A 19784-nucleotide genomic window follows, 5' to 3' on the forward strand; every position below is an offset into this window, starting at 1 on the left:
GACCTGCAGGAATCCTTTCTTTTTCTCCTTGTTCAAGCTGATTCTTCACACTCCTGGGCAGGACAGGTAGCCTTCTCCTGGCCACACGCATCCATGTCCCTATGCTTGTGCTCGTGCTATGCCCTTTTTCTAGAAGGCGGCCCTTTCCCACCTCTACCTGTCTAAACATTGCATGCATACACACACACACACACACATACACACACACACACACACACACACCCCAGCACAGCCCTTTTATAGCCTGTGCTAACTCCTCGAAGCCTTCCCTAAATAAGCAAGCCATCTCTGATCTCCCCATTCTCTTAAATTCTTTAATGCTTGTAGTGTGTACCGTATAATTGAAGACATAATTATACTGTCTTCTAATGTTCAGGCTGCCTCCCCAACTACACTGCAAGCATCTGAAGAGAAGAGACCATGCTGTCTCCACAGAGCCTGGCAAAGTGCTGAGCGCAGACCGGCTGGGAAGGATTATATAAGAGACACCGCGCACAGCCATCCACGCTGGTCCCGCTTATGCAACGGAGCTCAATTCTGAAGAGACTTCAAAGGACAAAGTTTGGGGTTTCATGGCTAAAAGCTGACAGATTGACAGATTATCTCCCTACGTCTGGTGATGATACTATTCAATGAAATCTTCATATCTTCAAATAAGCCAAGGAGGGGGTGGAAGGCAGCGTGCTGAAGGCATTAACCTTCGCATCACTCAGCACACACAAAGTGTGTATTTCCACGCCGCTTGTGTGCTCTCTGTCCCGGGCACTAGTGCAACGGGTGGGAAATGCCAACCTGCCCCAGAGAGGGAAGGGGCTGTTTTAAATGACTGGCATTACTCATCTCATCAAAACCAAATGGGTAATAACATCTCATGTTACAGGTAAAGTCATCAAACCCTAGAGTTCCCTCCTAAGTTGCCGAAGGAAAAAATTTCTAAGGGACCAAACATAAGGAACTTTACTAAGATCCTGCAGACTAAGGACAGCAGCTATGCAGCGACTGTGGCTACAAATGGAATACAACTTACAAACAGTCTCCTCATGTTTTATATGAATTTAATCTTGCGACCAGACACACTTCTCTGATAACAAAAGATGACGATAAATTAGAAAGAAAAACAGAAAGCCAGGCAACTCCCTTATATATTTTCCCTTGTAGTCCCTCTACTGGAGGCCTGCCGGAGACAGTCTCCCTAAAGGATGAACTCAAGTGTCCCAGGCCTTCGGATTCGGGCCCGTCAGCGGTAAGACACAGCAGCGTTCCCGGAGCGTGGCTGTCATCCATCCAGCCCTGCAAACCTATTAAACCCCATCATGAGCTGCAGTGGTAACCAAACAGCTCCGGACTGGACGGAAATCATGCTCCAGATTCTAGAGCCCAAAACTCCATACGCGCCCCCTCGGTCCCTCGACCACATCTCCTCGGTTCGCACCAAACTTTAAGAAAAAAAAATGTGACCAACATCTACAAAATGATACAGTTTAATGAAGACACGGGAGAAGGGAGAGAGAGAAGAGGAAGACAGAAGAGGGACTGGGGAGAAGGAAGGAGTGGCCACGGGACAAGAGGAGAAAGCAGAGGAGCTGACCCACCAGGGTGGGCAGAAGAAAGGGGAAGGGGAGAAGCCGGAGGGGGGATGGGGAGGGAGGAAGGAGAGAGACAAGAGGAAGAGAGCCCCATGTCCAGGAAGGGGTGGACAGCTACACAGTCACAGGCCCCCCCAGGGTCGATGCCCATCGGCACAGCTCTGACGGCTCGGGGGTGACCGCCCTTCACCTGGAAAAAAATACACCTGCCACACACACGACAATTACGACACTGGTATCACGCGGCGGTCTCCGCACGCGGCGGTGTGTGCACCAGGTGTCAGAGGGAACGTGGATGAGCAGGTCTTGAGCAGCAGATAGTACAACACAGCTCCTCTCATTTACCCGCAGAAGCGCCGACCTTTCCTTCATCCTTCCAAAATTTTCCATGATGGAGAAAGAAAACAGAATCCCACCACTAAAATGCACAGGTTTCACCTTGCTTTTTTAATATAGTCCTTGGTATATGCATTTCTGGTCAGAGAGCAAAGTTCTGATGGGTTTAATGGTGCACTCAATGCAGTGCTTGGCGCATTCCATCAATTTTTTTTTAAAAATTGCATCTCTTATTTCTTTAAATACATTAATCAGCCTAGTGTAGGCAAAACGGATCCATCGGACAATGCAATAAACATGAATTATCATCTATCCAACACGCATAATGGCTTAAAAATACATAATAGCAGGTGTAGTTTAAATGATTAGTTATTACACCTGTGGTGGGTCTGATTCAATTGGGAAAAATCATCTTTAATAGGTTAAAAGGTTTAGATCACCATGCTTTCCTTAAAGTGGCTGTAGAGAGGGAATGATGGAGTGCTCTGTCATTAGTAATTCATTTAAGAAAAACGTGGGGGATATAGCAAAGAACAGCATAAACGAGCGAATCCAATTTAAACATCAGGTAAAGTAGAAAACACCTTTTAAAAAAGCAAGATAAATGAATTCGGGAGGGAGATGAAATTGACGTATTTATTTTAACGGGAATTTGACAAAGTCCCGGCACACTTCAAACTTGCAAAAATATGAACAATTTCTTTTAAAGTTTCCATTCACTAATTTCAAGCCATATAAAATCATGCTGCCAAACACCTACATAAAGTATATTTGGGACTTGTTTATGTTCCTCTTGATCTCTGTCTGAAAATGCAGGCGACAGGCAAATCACATATTTAACAGCATCGATATCACTACGCCAGATGCAAAAATATAAAGCATCCAAACTAATAGCCTCAACATAATGTGCTGAATAAGAAAGATACCCAGATAGGCAGCTCCAGGTAAGTGTGAACATATGAAAACTTCTCTCCTCCTTCCACTAATTATTTCTTCAGCTACTCTCTACTCTCCCCTGCACCCACCGCACGAGGAACTGGAGCTACAATACGGGGGAAAGGCCTGTCCAACCCGGAATTTTACATGCCCGAGAGCCATCCACAGATGGTAAAAGGTTTCCCCAAATCTGTACCCATAATGCAAAGATTTCAGCACACTAAATAACTGCTGGGCACACTGGGTTTTGCAGCTTTCATTCACCTATTGTTGGACACTTTGCATTAACTTCATGAAGCAATTCAACTGGCTCTTCCTCTACAGAGGGTCGACACACACAGCATGCTTTTGTTGGTCGAAATGATGGGGTGCCTGCAGCCTGTCCTGTATTATCGTTTGATTTTCTAATTAGGAGATGAATGTGACTATTCATGGGTTATATTTGTGCCCAACTAAATTACATAAATTCAGGCCAAATCTTCCGCCTCAATGTCAAAGATGTAAAACGGAGACAGGAACTTTATTGCACATGTTGTGGGAGTGCAGCAAGCCAGGGAAAATTCTGGCGCACAGCACCTGATGCCGTTGTTGGAAGCCACTTGCCGTTGAGTCCATGAGAAACACGGGATCGTTTTTCCTTTCTCCTCCTCTTGCGCTGAGAGTTCTTAATGAGCGCACCTCGAATTGCCACTAGCTGGTATCATAAAAATACGGGTGACGAACTCAGAGGAAAACAGAAGCGAAGTTTCTCGCCACCCCTATTCCTGTGACCTCACCTTCCACCTCTCTCCCCCAAAAAGCAAAATAAAACCACCCTGTCACCATCAACTCCCGAGTGTTAGGGAAATTTGATCATTTTCACGGGCCTGTCACTGAAAGCCAGAGGTAAAGCCACGATGCAAGCAAGGGGAGTAACCTCCCCTCTGCAATGGCTGCCCCGGAGGGCCTGCTGCAACCCAGGGGGAAGAGGGGCCTTTGGACCCCGGATGACTGGCCAATTGCGAGAGACCCTTGTTTGAGAGCCCAGGATTTGTACTTGTATAAATCAATGGACTACAGCATACTCAGGGGTGATCTACGATGAACTATGTGCTATTAAATGCATTGTGCAAGATAAGTAATCCCTGGTGAGCAGACTCGAGGTTCCGACAGTCTTCGCTGAAGAGATGCGTCCTGTGTGCTTCCCGCTCTCCTACAAAAGACCCGCACGCTGTAATCTTCAGAAGGCACACTTTCTTTTCCGCACGAGGGGGACGGGAGAACAGAGCTTGCCTGCTAGCGACCCCGGGGTGTGAGGAAGCCTTAGCACTTTGCACCTGACACGTAAACCTGATGCATTGTCTCCAGTGACACTTATTTGGAATGCCACCAATTCCAGCACTCCTGTGTGCTCCGTACACATCTATCTCCTAAAACGTGAGCATTCATTAGCCATTTTAAAATATTAAAAATAGTCAAAAATTAATGACGCTAACAACCAAAGCCAAGTCCTTTTTAACCCAGAGAGATCACAGCCAGAGGGCAAAAGGAATGACCGAGGTGCGGGCCCGAAGGCCCACCCCAGCGCTGCAGTGTGGCACGTGCGTGCCTCAGAAGATTCCATCGCCTGTGAGAGGTTCCTACGCTGGTACTCTAAAGCAGATAGATACCCAGAATCCTGTTAACAAGCGTCAGACCGAAGCCAACTCGAGTTTTAACAAGGACCGACTTTAAAAGCCGGGCAGTGCGGAGAACGAGAGCACCCTCTTCAAACAGAAATGCTGCATTTTAGTAAGAAATCAGTACTCTGTCAGGAGTTCCTTGACAAATATGGTCATCGGTGGCACAAGGAAATAGTTGCAAAGCAGCTGTTAATCAGGGAAACACATCGTAGAACGCTGATGCTAGCACTCGTGAAAAAATGCAACGGGCTAATTATGAAGCTATATATCTCACTAAAGAGGCCGTGTTCCTTGAGATTCCAGGCAAAGCACTCTCAAATGCAGGGTCCTAGGACAACATAATTCTGGCTCTCTGCATCCAGAATCCCCTCTAATCTGCCAGTTCCCAATCCCGGGGCTCTCCGTTCTTTTTCAATCCTCCACACTCTCCCTCTTAGCTAGGGAAGGGGCTGAGAAGGGTGACCACCCTGGAAGCGGGGGTAGCCACGGGCCACATTCCAAGACGCCGTGCGTGCGAACACACCCACAAGGTGTCAGATCCTGAACCAGAACGAAAGAGAATCTACGAGCACGCACGAGAAATGTCAGAACCCTCATTCTAAGCGTGGCAGGAGGGCGAACGTGCGTGAGCTGCAAGCGAGGGGAGCCGCGCCCCCCCCACCCCCCCCACGCGCACCCCCACCCCCAGTCGCCAAAATGAAAAAGGAGGAATAAAAAGGAGAAGCGGGAAACAAAAAAGAGAGACTGTCGTGTCCGAAATCCCAAAGGGAGGAAGGAGGGGGACCGGCAGAAAGGAAGCTGCTCTGAAGAGTGTTGAGGTGCCACGCAGGGAAGCCGAGGGGGCTCGCAGGCAGGTGAGGGGAAAGTTAATATGCACAGGAAGGCTCGGTCAGCCAAAATTCAATACGATCCCCGTGCAAGGACAAGGAGGGATACGGCTCCCCGAAACCAGCCGCGTGGGGGTGGGGGGAGGGGCGCCAGCGAACGCTCTCGGCTCTCCGAGCAAAACCACTGGAATGGCAAGAGGGGAATAACCTTGAGGTGGACACGCCGCTCAGGCAGCCCAAGCGCGGAGCCAAAGTGCCCCCTAGCCGGAGCCGGCGGCCGCGCAGGCCAAGGGCGGCCGCTCCGCTGACTCGCACAGCCCCGGTGAAGTGTTTTCACTCAGGGAAAATGAAATGTTTTGCAAGATGAAACAGAATGAAAATTGAGGTTTTAGGTAATTACTAGTTGGCATTTACATATCACGGGCTGGTTCAACACCTATTCATTTTCCTCTTTTATTTTCAATTTTTTAAAATTGCTCATTAAAAATGAACAGATGACAGTGACAGGAATTTTTTTTTCACTCTTTCTCCTTCTCTGAGGGTTACAAAATCAAGAGGCACATTTAGCCCCGTTTATCTAGAGTTAACACACACACACACACACACACACACACACACACACAGGTACGTTTCATTTGCATCAAGGGGGGAACGGAGGGGGGAAAGTCAACAAAAGCCAGGAAGTTCAAAAATACAGACGTCGAGTTGTATTGTACTTGAGCCAGCCTCCTGCACCTGGGTAAGGAGCGTGCTAGCAAGTGCCCTAGCACTCAAGGAGTTAAAGGAAAGAGCCTCTCTTCCAACTTGGAATTTCCTGGTTTTTGTCACTGTGTCCTTCCCATTGTTGATTTGGGTTACAACTCTATACTAATTAAGCCTGTGGGCCCTAATTTCCTTTGTTTTACTTTCCTCTGTCCTTTTGTTTTTCACATTAAAGAAATAAAATCTCTCTGGTAGAAGTGCACAGGAGTTGACACGATAGAATGTAGTATTTTTAAGGTCTACTGTGTAAATCTGCATTTAGGGAATTCCAAAGCACGCATTATTGACCCTAGCCTCTCTTAAAACACGTTGATATATGTAGTAAAAGCCTTTATGAAAAGTGGCAACGCCGTGTGCACAAAAACTACCTTTCAAAGTGAAATACCTCTATGTTTAAATTGTTCTCTTCTTGGCCCGAGTTAAAAATATTGCGTGAACTGCTTGTCAGAATGTCATTGTTTTCTTACTTGATTAAACTAGTTCTTCCAGAAATGTGTGTGGAAATCAAAAAGCATCTTCAGCCAACATGCACTATTTCATGTCAAGTGACGGTGGCTTTAGGGGCGTAAAGGGTGACTCTGGAGAGCGCAGTGGGCGCCAGCCTCCAGCCGCCGGGAGCTGGTGCAGTTGGGCAGCAGAGCCTGAAAAGCAGAGGAGCTGCTGTCGCTGAGCCTCACTGTCACCGCATCGCAGAAAGGGCTGCGGTGCACACACACTTGCCGGAGAGGAAATGAAAACCCTTGCTTCGGGGTTGAGAAGATCAAAGTTCCTTTTTAGGAAAGGTTGAGAAGGAAAAGGATTTTCTCCTTCAGGGAGAAAGAAAAGCAAATTTAAATGCCTTGTCCCCATGCATCCCCACCTGAATTTAGATAGCAGCCCCTCTAATTTTTGATGCAACCAACAAAGCAGTTACCCAAAGAGGGGAGGAAAAAAGGATGACATTTGCCTTTTCCTTGGCTTTGAAATCCAACTGGCAGCAAATTGTTTGAAGTCCTGCTTAGAGAAGAAACTGTAATAGCCTCCATACTGAAAAGAAGAGGAAAATGCCATTATACACGGATCACGGTAGCAGTGACCTCAGCAGAGAAGGCGAACGAGCCGGCTGCAAGTCAGAGGTCCGGCCTGCGTGCCAGGAACAGATTTTAAAAGGTTTACGTGCCAGAGATGTGTGGCAAGAGTTGGGTGCTGAGTCTCAAGAGATACCAAGAAAAGGCAAGGAGTTCAATTTCTTAACACGGTGTCTTTCAACAGCTCCCCGACTGCTCCTTCTGCCAGTTTCCCTTGGTTTTTATATTTTCGATATTCCTCTAATTTCCCTGTGCTGTTAAAGAGGAAGCAGAGAGCACCCGGGCTTCGTGTTGTAAAATTAATGAAGGTGTCAAGCTGTTGAGTTGAATCACTCCGAAGGAATGTAATGACTCAGTGTCCAAGATGCTCCCTAGGAGAACTCTGAGCTCACTCAGTGACGGTGGCTGGTGACTCCAGCACTAAAAATATGTAGCATTCGGTCTCCAGGACCTTCTTGATGATACCATGGCTTCGACTTCCCGGTTCCTTTCTCTCCAGCATAGGCTGAATGTTACGCTTTCTGAAGGTTACTTCTCTTAAACTCCAGTACTTTCCAGATGCTCGGCAGATGAAACAGTGCTTTGGTTCCCACCTCTTCTGAAGTCGGGGCCAGATGAAGGAGATCAGGAAAGCCCTCTCTGGTCATGCACTGCTGAGATGTGCGATGATTAGGAAGGGGACGGAGGTTATGTCACAGACAGACAGTTTCAAGCATTAAGTCATCACTGGGGGGGGTTAGACACTGAACAGATGACCACCAAGTGGCATAGGACAGGATCCCTTCAGGATGGTTTAGCTTGCTCAGAGGGCAAGGAGATGGGCTCTTGGATTCTATGGAAGATAAGCTCTGGACCAAGAAATTCTGCCTACAATCACCCCCCATACAGTACAAAACTAAAACCTGTGAATGAATGAGTGAATGGATAAATAAATTAAAATAAAATAAAATAAAACCTGTGAGGTGACACTAAATGACATTCCTAACATACATCCTACAAAAAAACGAGAGAGAGACTGAATGGTAAAAAATAGATTTGGGGCACCTGGGTGGGTCAATTAGGTAAGCATCCAACTCTTGATTTTGGCTCAGGTCATGAACTCACGGTTCATGAGATCAAGCCCCACATTGGGCTCTGCACTGACAGCACAGAGCCTACCTGGGATTCTCTCTCTCTCATTCTCTCTCTCTCTCTCTCTCTCTCTGCCCTTCCCACATGTGCATGCATGCTCTTTCTCTCAAAATAAATAAAAAATAAACTTAAAAAAATAGATTTGAATACAAAAGAAATAGTCACAGCCTAGAAATAGTTTGAATGATAAGATAGCAAGGAAGAAATTTAAAATGACAAATGTCATTACTTACAATAGCCAAGATATGGGAACAATCTAAGTGCCCAATGGATAAATGGATAAAGAAATTATTATGTATTCTCTCTCCCCCGACTCACACAGAGGACTATTATTCAGCCATTAAAAAAAGAATGAACTCTTGCCGTTTGTGACAACATGGATGAACATCAGGGGTATTCTAGGTGAAGTAAGTCAGACAGAGAAAGACAAACACCATATGATTTCTCTTATATGTGGAATTAAAAAAAAACAAAACAAAACTCATAGATACAGAGAACAGATTGGTGGTTGCCAGAGACAGGAGTGGAGGGGTGGGAGAAATGGGTGAAGGGGGTAAATTTTCATTTTAAGAAAAGAATCTGTATTACAGAGGTAGGACAGAACTTCATTGAAGGGTGTGGGGGCAAAATGACATGAGTAAGTTAGGAAGCAAGAGGAGACTGTAGACAGAGGACTAAAGGAACCACACATAAGCTCTGGCCTGTAGATGATAAAGTTGTTTCCCTGGGGAGCACAGGTCAATGATCCTGATACCGCTATCCACACGTACTAGGATTGAGCAAATAAGCAGAAGATGGACGTTGCGGAAAAGAAGAGATAAAATTGTTTCCATAAATGGAAGCCCCTGTGTGGTGCTGTGCCACAGACAAAAGGGAAAACAAGGTCTAGGTCTCTCCATATTGTGACATTCTGCTTTAGTCTTTGCTTTTGTACTTGATCTTGCCTCTCTGCACGTAGTATTTCCTCCTTAATCTACTGAATTAATTTGTACTCCTCCAAAAAAAAGGAAAGGAAAGAAAAGAAAAGAAAAGAAAGGAAAGGAAAGGAAAAGAGAAAAGAGAAAAGAAAAGAAAAGAGAAAAGAAAAGAAAAGAAAAGAAAAGAAAAGAAAAGAAAAGAAAAGAAAAGAAAAAAGAAAAGAAAAGAAAAGAAAAAAATTTTCAGCTAGGAGGCCCGCCTTGACCCCATTCTAGCTAACATGCAATTGCCTTGGCCTTGAGGCTGGATGTCGCTTAACCGGATGGTATGTTCTTTAAAATATTTTGCATACAAAAAGTAAATAAGTAAATATAAAATGACAAATGTGCATGGCCTTTAAATCACCCATTTAGATCCAGTGAAGAGCAGAAAAAAGTAAACAGTTAACATCCGCACTAACAGAAGACCACCGAGTCCTAGTTCTGCTATTATTTAAATTCATCCATGGCCTAAGGGGAAAAAAATAAAAGTATGAGATCCACAAGTATGATTCATAATACTGGCAGACTCAAAACTCTTCAAATTTACAGTAAGATGATAGGGATTAGAAACAGTTTCTACTCAAATAGTGAGACGAAGTCCGCTCCTCCCAGAGGAAAATCACCCTCTTCACCAAACACACAAGCCCAAGAACGTGGACAGGGACAGACTGTCTACGAAGACAGCACCCACGGAAACAACTCTGGCAATAAGTGGGGTGACAGGCGCCAGAGGTACCTGACATCCCTATGTAATAACAACCCTGATGGCCAGGTTCTGTTTTCTAAGAAAGGAGTATCTGACATAGGCCACGCCTCTGTCACTGACTTTAGAAGGAACTTCGCCACCCCAAGAGCAAGGAACAGAGCACCCCAAGTCCAGGGATGCCTCTCACATAGATGGGGATCCTCTAGGGGCACCGAAATAACAGCTGTGGAACACACCCCGTCTGTATCCCCAGCACCAAGGTGGAAAGTCAGGAGAGAGAGTGACTCAATCGCTACCACCGCACTTGCCTTCTCTGATGGGCCCCGACTTAGAAACTTTTAGCTTAGAGACATTTAGGAAATGTCCACAGGACGCAGGAAGGATCAAATGGTAAGCACCATGGCTTTGAACCATTCTGTGATCTTTCACTAAACACCGTGAGCATTCCTATTATTAACAACCACAGCTCCCAATGAAAAACCACACTTCTAAAAAAAAAAAAAAAAGATTCGAGAGAGGCCTACCAGACACCAGAGCCACCCCTGGCCACGAGGCCCTCATTTCAGATCTCCCACCTCTGATGGGCAGATCAAAAGGAGGGTCTCCATGTCCCGCACGGGACGTTCTCACCAACACTGGTCATCGAAAATGGACACGTAATTTACTTACAATTAACACGAGATTTCACCAATTTTCACCATCAAGCAAATCACTTCTATTGAGCACCCTCCTCCTCCTCTAAATCAACAGTAACTCGTTTCTAATTTCTCCCAGCTCTGTCTGGGAAACGGAGAGAAGTTTGCTTTCTGTTCTCTGAAGGATCAGGAACTACCGCCTTGCTTTGCAACCCTCTGGATTCCCCGCACCCCCGCTCAGAGGGCAAAATATTCTGAAATCACAAAACTGCCTACATTTCCTCAGTCTGGCAAAAGCTTCCGGAGACCTTGCTCGTCGGTTTCTGCTCATTGTCCTTTCTCTCTCTCTTCCTGCCTGTTTAAACACACGGACACAGAGTTATTAACTTTTACAGGAAAACCAAATAAAATAACGTCGAAGCAAAACTGCGGTGATGTCAGGGCTGAAGCGAGCGCCATTCATCTGTGGGAATCTGATTAGCGCTCGAGTGGCAGAGCTACCTGGAAAAGTGCTCACAATCAAATAAAAAAATGATACCCAAACATTAACCTGATGGCTAAAAACTCCACATTTAAGCAGTTAAAGTAATAAAGGAGCTTTTATTGAGTATTTTTTATATTTCATTATGCCCCAAATTGACGAGGACTCCCGGATACATTTTCTAGACTTTTGGTTCCTCAAATCAAATGCTCTCTTGGACTTTTTTTTTTTTTTTTTTAACTAAAAGGAAACAGCATTTCTTGTAAATTTGAATGAAAGGATTGAAGCTTCTCTTGCAATATCGATATCAGCCTTGAGTGCAAACATAGCCAAACAGTGCAACAAACAGAAGCCTTTTTGGTTTATGTACTTTAATTCTGAACCTGCCCAGAGCCAGCGGAGAATTTTTCTCCGGAGCTTTACCTTACACAAACCCTGTATTTTCTCTTTCACCCACATTTTGCTCAAAATTGGTAGGGAACGGGGATGGGGCGCTTTGGTGGCTCAGTCGGTGAAGCGTCTGACTCTTGATCTCAGGGTGGTGAGCTCAAGCCCGGTGTTGGGCTCCACACGCATGGAGCCTACTTAAAAAAGCAAACAAACAAACAAACAAAAAATTGGTCAGGAATGAAACTTGGTGGAATGATGGGACAGAGAGCAGTGTGGGTCTCAAGACACTTGCACACTGAGTCCAACCCTCACGCTGGTGTGTCCCGAGACCCAGCCTCTCACGCCCCTGCTCCGTGCCACAGATTCCTTCATTTCTGTAAAACAACAGCTTACCCAGATGACCTTCAGGACCCTCTAGTTATGCCACCCCGTGATTTCTAAGTTGACTCCCGGAGGCAGCCTGTGATACCTCGACCAGGGATATGGGCTCGGAGGATAAGACCCGACCTTTCCAGAGCTCAGCTCTCCAATCTCACCCAATTCCAAAAAAAAAAGGAGAAAACCAACAGAGGAGAGGAAGGAGAGAAAGAAAGGGAGAAAAAAAAAAAATCACTGCTGCCAAAAAAGAAATGACAGATTTAACGTATCTTGCACATAGCAAAGCTTTACTCTCACTACTTACTTGAGACTTATTTTGTATACGAGCTTAGTTATCGGATATCCAAATTACAGAAGATTGAAACTGCAAATGAGAAAGGAAAAACAAGCCAACTAACAGATACTTACGGAACAAAGACCAGATAGCAAAAGTAAGCCAAGCGACAAATGTCAAGAGACAAACATCTATGAAAAGGCAAACAAAAAACTCAAAAAGCTTGTTCGTTTGGGGTTGTTTGGCATAGGTGGAGTCATTTAGAATAAGGGCAAATATACAACATATCTATATTTCAACAGTTTTTGAAAAAAGAACTCCACTTACAACACAATATAAACATTTACGTCTACAATGACGGTACTGAGTCATGAGGACTAATACTCTGCCTAATAAAGTAAGAAAGTATATAACCCATTTCATGTAATTCCCAGCCCGAAGTTTCAAAGTGTTTTGTTTTGTTTTCATACAGGCCTCGATGGCCATCTAACTGTGCCTATCCAAAATGACTCATTTGAGGAGGGTGCCAGAGACAGTGATGCTCCTGAACTGAACACGAACAGTTTTTATTCAAGTTAGATTAAGAAGCAGGAAGCCGAAGATTAAATAATGAATAGTTACTGAGCATTCACCGGGTGCACACAGCACACCAGGCACTTAGAAAACCAAGTAAAGCAAAGATGCTGCTTTTGCTGTTCCAGTCCAGGACAAGGAAAGAAGTCAAAAGGGACCTTAGGCCATCCGGTCCCGAATATCATCTAAGACTCCCCCCCTCTTCAACAACCTCGACAAATGATGGGTGGGCTTCCACCTGAATGCTTACGACGAACAAGAGAACTCATTCTCAAGAGCCCGTCTATTCATTTTCAGGAGTCCTTCTTTAAACGGAGTTGAAATCTACTTTCCTGAACATCCTGTGCATTGGCCCCAGTTCTCTGCAGGAGAACGATATTAACTGATCCAGTTTTCGACACAATGCTGGGTGAGGAATTAGGATAGGCCTCTGTCACTTGGCTATCTTTTCTATAAAAGCATTTCCCTTACTCTGCTTATTAACTAAATGTGAACACCGGTTTCACTGTGTAACAGCTTCATGAATTCTGCTCTTAAGCTTGGTAAGAGCAGCTTTGCCCTTTGTGGGAGGGCCAAGGCTACACCTGTAATGTCAGAATGCATTAGCAATAATAAAGGCCACAGTAATGCAAGAGACGACTTCATACACACGTCATTCCCAAATGGCTAAATTCAATCAAATATGGCAGCGCTTCCTACAATGCTCTGATCACTGGGGCCAGCGCGTGTGACGTGGGCCCACTTACTGGAAGCTGCTGGAAGCAGAAAGTGAGCGCTCTGCTTTGAGGCTGTAACGGACGGGTTTTTACCAGCCCTAAGTGGTTTGGCCTCCTTCTTTCCCAGGAATTACCTAGAAATTCATTCGACGTCCAAAGACTACAAATGTGAAAAACCTCAGAAGGCTAAAAGGACATGAAGAGAAGAGCGAAAAAGCATAGTGTTCTGTCACCCTCGCCTTACAGACAGAGGATTCTTACGGGGAGGAAAGTAATCTCCGAAGAGGGGGATCACCAAAGAAGCACGGCCAAAGTTCACCTGGTCTTAATTCTAACTCAGTCACCAACTTCTTTAGTAACTTCCCAAGAGGTGCTTACCTTTCCTGTTTCTACTTCCTCATCTGTAAAATGGAACTAAGACTGCTGAGAGACGCGCCAAGGGGTCACGTGGAAGAATTAGTTAGCATTTATGCCACACTTTTGATCTTCAAAGTAAGGTTATTAGACTATAAAGTAGAGTAGATGTGGTTTGAAAAATCTTTTAAAAACCGAAAATAAAGCAGGCAAGCAAATTCAGAGAAGCAAAACAGGCTGACATCACCTCCCAGCAGCCAGATGCCTCTACCTCCACAGGCACCCACTTTCTGCCCTAATCTGCATCTGCATGTGGAGACAAAGGTATAAGAACGTTTTATTAGGAAAAAATGGGAGGGGGTGGAAGGAAGGGAGAAAGGAGAAAGAGAAGGTTTGAGGAGGAGAGGCACTGAAGAGAACGTCGAAGGGAGGACACAAGGAGACAAGGAAGGGGGGGGGGGAGAAGAAAGAGGGAACAGCGAGAAATAAAGAGCAGGCAGATCCCGTCCCCTAAAAGAACAGCAAGAACGGGAAGGGAGGAAAAAAGAGAAAAACAGAGACACGGAAAAGCAAACATCAAGGGAACAAATGTAAAAAGCGTGTCCTGTGTTCAAAGAAAGCAAGAAGGCCGAAAGCAAAAGTTAAAAGTTTTACATCAAAAAAACACACAAACGAAAACAAAAATAAAAAAAGAGGAGGACAAAGAGCAGAGGATAGAGAAGGAGAACATAAAGCTTTCGGGAGTCTGTCTGGAAACCAGAAAGCCGGAGGAGAGATCATTAGCAAGTCCACAGTGCGTCCACAGCAATACCGCGCGGGTCAATTCATTTAACGCTGCCCTGTACATTTACAGAAAAGTACCTCTGATATAATAAAGGCTCATAAACACGCAGAAATTGGGTTAGACCCGTTTCGAATTCCTGCCAAACAATGGTTCAGAAAAATGAAGCTCTATTTTAATTAGCTGGATTCGCGAGTGATTTGATAACAGCAGATGCCGTCTGGATGCTTTCAGCTTGATGGGCTCCACATATATGAACTTAAGAGTGGTTCTGATGCAATTAGGTGTTTCTTTCTGCTCCAGCATGCCAGGCCCAAGGACCCGAGCCCTACGTGTGGCCCCTGCATGTCTCTGTATTAATCTACATGGCAAGATTTTAAACCGAAGATGAGAAAAGTGACCCCATAAGAGAAGTAGAAAAGTCGTCTTTAAAAGTCACTGGCAGGTAGAAGAGGACACTCCCCAACGAATTTGTCTCTCCACCGGGGAAAGAAAAGTTGGGAAGCTGAGAAAAAGCCACACAGGGCAGGAGCACCTGTAACAGAAACATTTACTGCCAAAGCTGGAACACAACAGACCTTTTCCTTGCAATTTTGCGATTCCAGTCCAGCGTTACGGCAAAGGATTAGCTGCCTAATGCACAGCCCGACCCGGGACTAAGTGGCCTTCAAAATGTTCTTTGTAACCAGGCAGCCATCCTGTTATTACCCAGAGCACCGCTGCGGAGACGGGCAGTGGTGTTCAGGACCGCAGCCCTGCAAGTCCAAGTATTTTCACCAGGTGCTTTCAAGCTGGGCACCTTACCGCCCCCTCTCTCCCTTTTAAGCACTCTCTCTCTCCCAAAGAGCCTTCTGCTCGCTTTTCCCAAAGCACCCACTGCCCTCTGCTAGGGCCACTTAGAGCACCACCGCCCACAGGCACAGAGCTGCTAAAGGACCCGCACAAAGCAAGAGCAGCTTCCAGCATCGGGACTCGCCTAATAGGAGGACCCGATCTGCTCATTACCCGCCAGTTTGTCACGGCTGGGCTGAGGAGGGGACGATTATGAAAAGGGGGGTGTTGGGAGGAAGCTCTCCCATACTAGGTCGTGTGCTCCTCGTCCTGAAATTCTGAATCAGGCTTTCAAAATCGTTCAACGCCCCCCCCCCCCCCCGGCTCCCATCGGATGACGTGAAGTAGAGAGGGTGGAAAAGAGACACAAGAGTTCTGGCTGACTCGTCTGGACAGAGCGGGCGATGCCCGAACCCCGCCACTACCACCACGAGCACACGGGGAGAAACACACACCCCTCACTCTCCCTCTCCAAGAGGACAAAACGGACATAATGACCTTCACACCATCTCCCCTTCGCCGGCGCTAACAAGCCGAGCACTGTAAATCAAGGATGAAATCCCTGTGCCAGGAAAGCAAAGGAGGAGCATTTCTTCCGTAAGAGCCCAAAGACGCCGCCTGCTTCTGAATCAGCACTTCAGGGCAAGTGTTCGGAAGGCAGGAAGCTTAATGCCAGCGAGTGAAGGAAGAATAGGTATTTATTATATGTAGTAGGGCCTTCTTCAAAAGTTATTTATTTCACAAAACCACTCTGCTAAATAGAGGTTTCAATCTAATTGGAATTGCAATCTGCATATTGTAAATGCAGCAAATGACAGCCTCTGAGACTTTTGTTCTATGCCAGTTTATGGGTTCACTAGTACAAGACTTCCCAGTGTACACGCATAAGCGAATGGAAGACGGGAGTTCAGAGGGTTATCTTTTAACATATGTGTTTATTTGTGTGTATTTATTTATTTATAATATGTTTTTCAGCCCCTTGCAAACCCCAAAGGAGAGGGAGAGGGTCTGCACTGTGAAATGGGATAATGTTTGCAAGACCCCTATGAAGACAGAGCCAGGAAGGAGGAAGGAGGCTCACAGGGACATCCGTGTGTTTGGCCACACAGGTCTCTGGTGAGACCCCAATCACCATCAGCCTCTCTTCCCTTCTTGTGGGGGGCGGGGGGGGGGGGGGGAGGTGAGGAAGGGACCCCTACTCATCTTAATTTCCCCCTCCTATCCACATCCCGAATTAGCCATGTTAATTAACAGAGATGCAAATAGTCACGGCCCAAAATAAAGGTTTTTAACAAGAAGTAAAAAGAGACCTTACAAATCCAACAGAAAAATAAAAAAGAAGAGGGAGGGAGAGAAAGAAACGACCGACCCAAAGCTAAAGGTCAACCTACAAATAATTAAGGAAATGAGAAAGCAAAAGGACAGGTCAGGACTTCCCACAGGGGTCTGAAATTTTCTGTTTGTATCTCTGGCTTCACATCAAAAGTGAGTTATGGCAGAGAGGACAATGTTCTGGGGAAGAGAAGAAGGCACAAAGATTCTAGAGTCCCACACAGGCCCGGGACTTCTCTCCCTACATCGCATTCAAGATAACTTTCTGTTCCCTTTCCCCCTCACTCATTTCAAGAAATAAATTATTTAATTGTTTTCAAACACGGCATTCCTAGAGCCCAAAGGTACCCCTTGCTTCCTTAAAAACTAAGCATCTTCCAGTTGACAGTTTTTTGCCCTCCATACTCTGACAATACCAGCCTGTCAGAGGGTGTAAACTTCTGTCAAAAAAATAATAACAGTAATAAATAAAAATCAGACCTTCAGCTTCCCATAAAAAAAAAAAGATAGAATAAATATGAATTTGAAGGGGAATTCTGCCAAAACCTGAACCTCCCAAATCTGGTTCAGCCACATTCTTGCCCACAGCCTGTACTTCTCGGTGCCTCCCTACATTTTTCAAAATGCAGCTGCACAGACCTCTTAAAATTCAGATTTCTAGCACCTATAATTACAGGGCGCTCGAGCCAGGCTCCTTTAATTAATGAACCTGACTCCTCTCTCTTCAAAGGAAATCTGCATAAGGGATATATCACAGGGGTGAACTGACCCCCAATCAGCACTATCTGCTCACTGTGCCTGATGGCAACCAGCACTCTGCACCTCCAACAGGAGAGTGAGGTTGTCCCCACCCCCCCAACCGAGCCCTCCCCCCCTACACACCCCAATCTGGCACAAGCCTATTATGCGGTTAAGGCCATAAAACATTTCTTGGAACTTAAGGGAAGAGAAGCAAGCTTTCCTGGGTGTGACCAGCAAAACCCAAAGAGAATTAGATTCCCCCTGGTCCGAGCACTCCCCGATTTCACTTTCTTCCCTCTGCCAGGATAAAGTGGGGAGTGGAGGCAGGAAAGACAGCCACTGTTCAAGGGTCAACAAAGCCAACAGAGGGAGCAGGCCGGGGCTCTGACAAACTCTGGAAAAGAAATAAACACAACAGACCTGGGATTGACATGTCATCCCAAACCCGAAACGGAACTGGCAAGGAAGGCCGTGCCTCTTTAAAGCAAAACAGGTGGAGAAGGGGTCATGACGCGAAGATACTGTTCACAAGGTCTGGAGAAGGATCTGGGCACGTCCCAAAGATGACAAACTGACCTCAAGATCTGTTACCCGGGGGGTCCTCACCCACTCCTGATCCTACTCGCTTCTAAACCAATACTTGATTGCCAGTTTTGAAAGAACTGGTTTTCCTTCTGGCTGTCTGGGCAGCACAGCCTAATACTGTTTGTATCTGCTGCCCATGCCAGGACAACCTATAGCCGCTCCTGCAAGTGCTCATAAGCTGGCTTGTAACCGTGTTCGCCAGGGAGCAGGCTGCCTTTGGCTGCGACAGAAACTGGAAATGGCTGCAAACAAAGCCACAGCTGCCAGACCAGACAAGGCCTAGGTCAAATCAAGACGACCCGAGGTAAAGTTTCAGGTAGGAGATCTGAGATCCAGTAAGAGACTCCAACGGGTCTGGCAATGATGAAAACAGGTTTTGCCCAGTTACTCCCATCTGATAACCATTTCACAAGGGTCCCTCAGGCCCACAGCAAACCCTGTAGACCAAATTTGCGTCACTGGCCAAGTAAACACACCTCTTCTACAGGTAGGAGAAAAGTTCTCAGACTATGTACCCAGTAACACATTTTCTGCAGTTTTCCCAGTTTCTCGTGTGATTCAGGCCAGAAAGCGAGGCTGGGGAACTACCAGAGAATAGCACTGGGCTAACGAATGAACACTTGAGGCGCACTCTCCCGGCTTCTTAGTTCTTCCTAGGGCACTCGACGGCACAGATGCCAAAAACTGAATTCAGTCATTCCGTATTCTGCCGGGAAAGGGGGCTTTAACTATCCAGTGAGTTTCCGCTGTTGTGAATATGATTTTAGAAGACGGGGGAACAAGGAGTAACATCAGTCTCTCCAAGAGTTAAACCCTCAAAGCAAAGTGAGGCATGATCAATGACCAACCACTGAGTCAAACGCCACCGTACCCGTCTTGTTTCTGACCTGCCGCCTCTACGCCCAATGGCCAGAGGCCAACACCGTTTACCATCTCTGCTCTCCCATTAGATCTGTCTCCAAATCCATCAGTACACTGCGACCTGGACCCAATGACCAGGGGGCTACGGGGGAGTTCCAGGCTGAGGGTGTCACCGATGATGATAAGGAACAACCACTTCCATATTCCCAGACACAGGCAGCCAGAGCTGGGTGAAGGATTTTTTCTAATTTGGCTTGGTTTTCCAACCAAGACATGCTCAGAGCTCGTTGGTTTTTGAAGCGGAAGCATTTGATTTTCTAACAAACAAACAATTAGAAGCACGGGACCAGCGAGAACACGGAATTGAGGAGGAAGGGCGGGACAGGCGAAAACGCAGGGCTGGGAGGCAGCTGAGATCAGGAATGTCCAGGGCTTCTGGGCATGGGAGCTCACACCGGCCAGCCAGGCACTCTCTTCCCGGGGTGTCTCTGGGGGAAATCACCCATCGATCCTAGGACACACGCGTTCGAGGACCAATCCTTTACCTCAGAGCAGCCTCTGCCTCAAATTCCTGCTTGCGCTTTAATGTTTAAATTATTAAATGCATTAATGTATTTACATTATTCAAGTCTTATGTGCATTTTTCTGAGATAATTTATGTATAAGAGTTTGAATGTCCATGACTGTTAATGTCTACAACCCTTCCTGTTCATTATTGATTCTGGAAGAAAAAAAAAAAGTCAGAGTTTTAATGCCTTATTTTTAATGTATTAAGAGTCTGAATAAGTGCATTCTCTTTTTTCTTTTGTAATTTCATAATTTAAGTAGTGCATTTATTAAACTGACACAGTATGAATTGTGGTGAAGCCTGGCACGGCTCC

The 19784-nt window shown here is 45.9% G+C and overlaps 1 protein-coding gene across 2 annotated transcripts in view; it reads right to left on the minus strand.

Annotated features, from left to right (window-relative positions):
- PEX14 (peroxisomal biogenesis factor 14) overlaps positions 1-19784 on the minus strand; it is a 144370-nt gene that overhangs the window by 87686 nt on the left and 36900 nt on the right. The window lies entirely within an intron of this gene.

Source organism: Panthera pardus, unplaced genomic scaffold, assembly GCF_024362965.1.
Source record: "Panthera pardus isolate Hobbes unplaced genomic scaffold, ASM2436296v1 HiC_scaffold_11, whole genome shotgun sequence".
In the NCBI taxonomy this organism is placed as follows: Eukaryota; Metazoa; Chordata; class Mammalia; order Carnivora; family Felidae; genus Panthera; species Panthera pardus.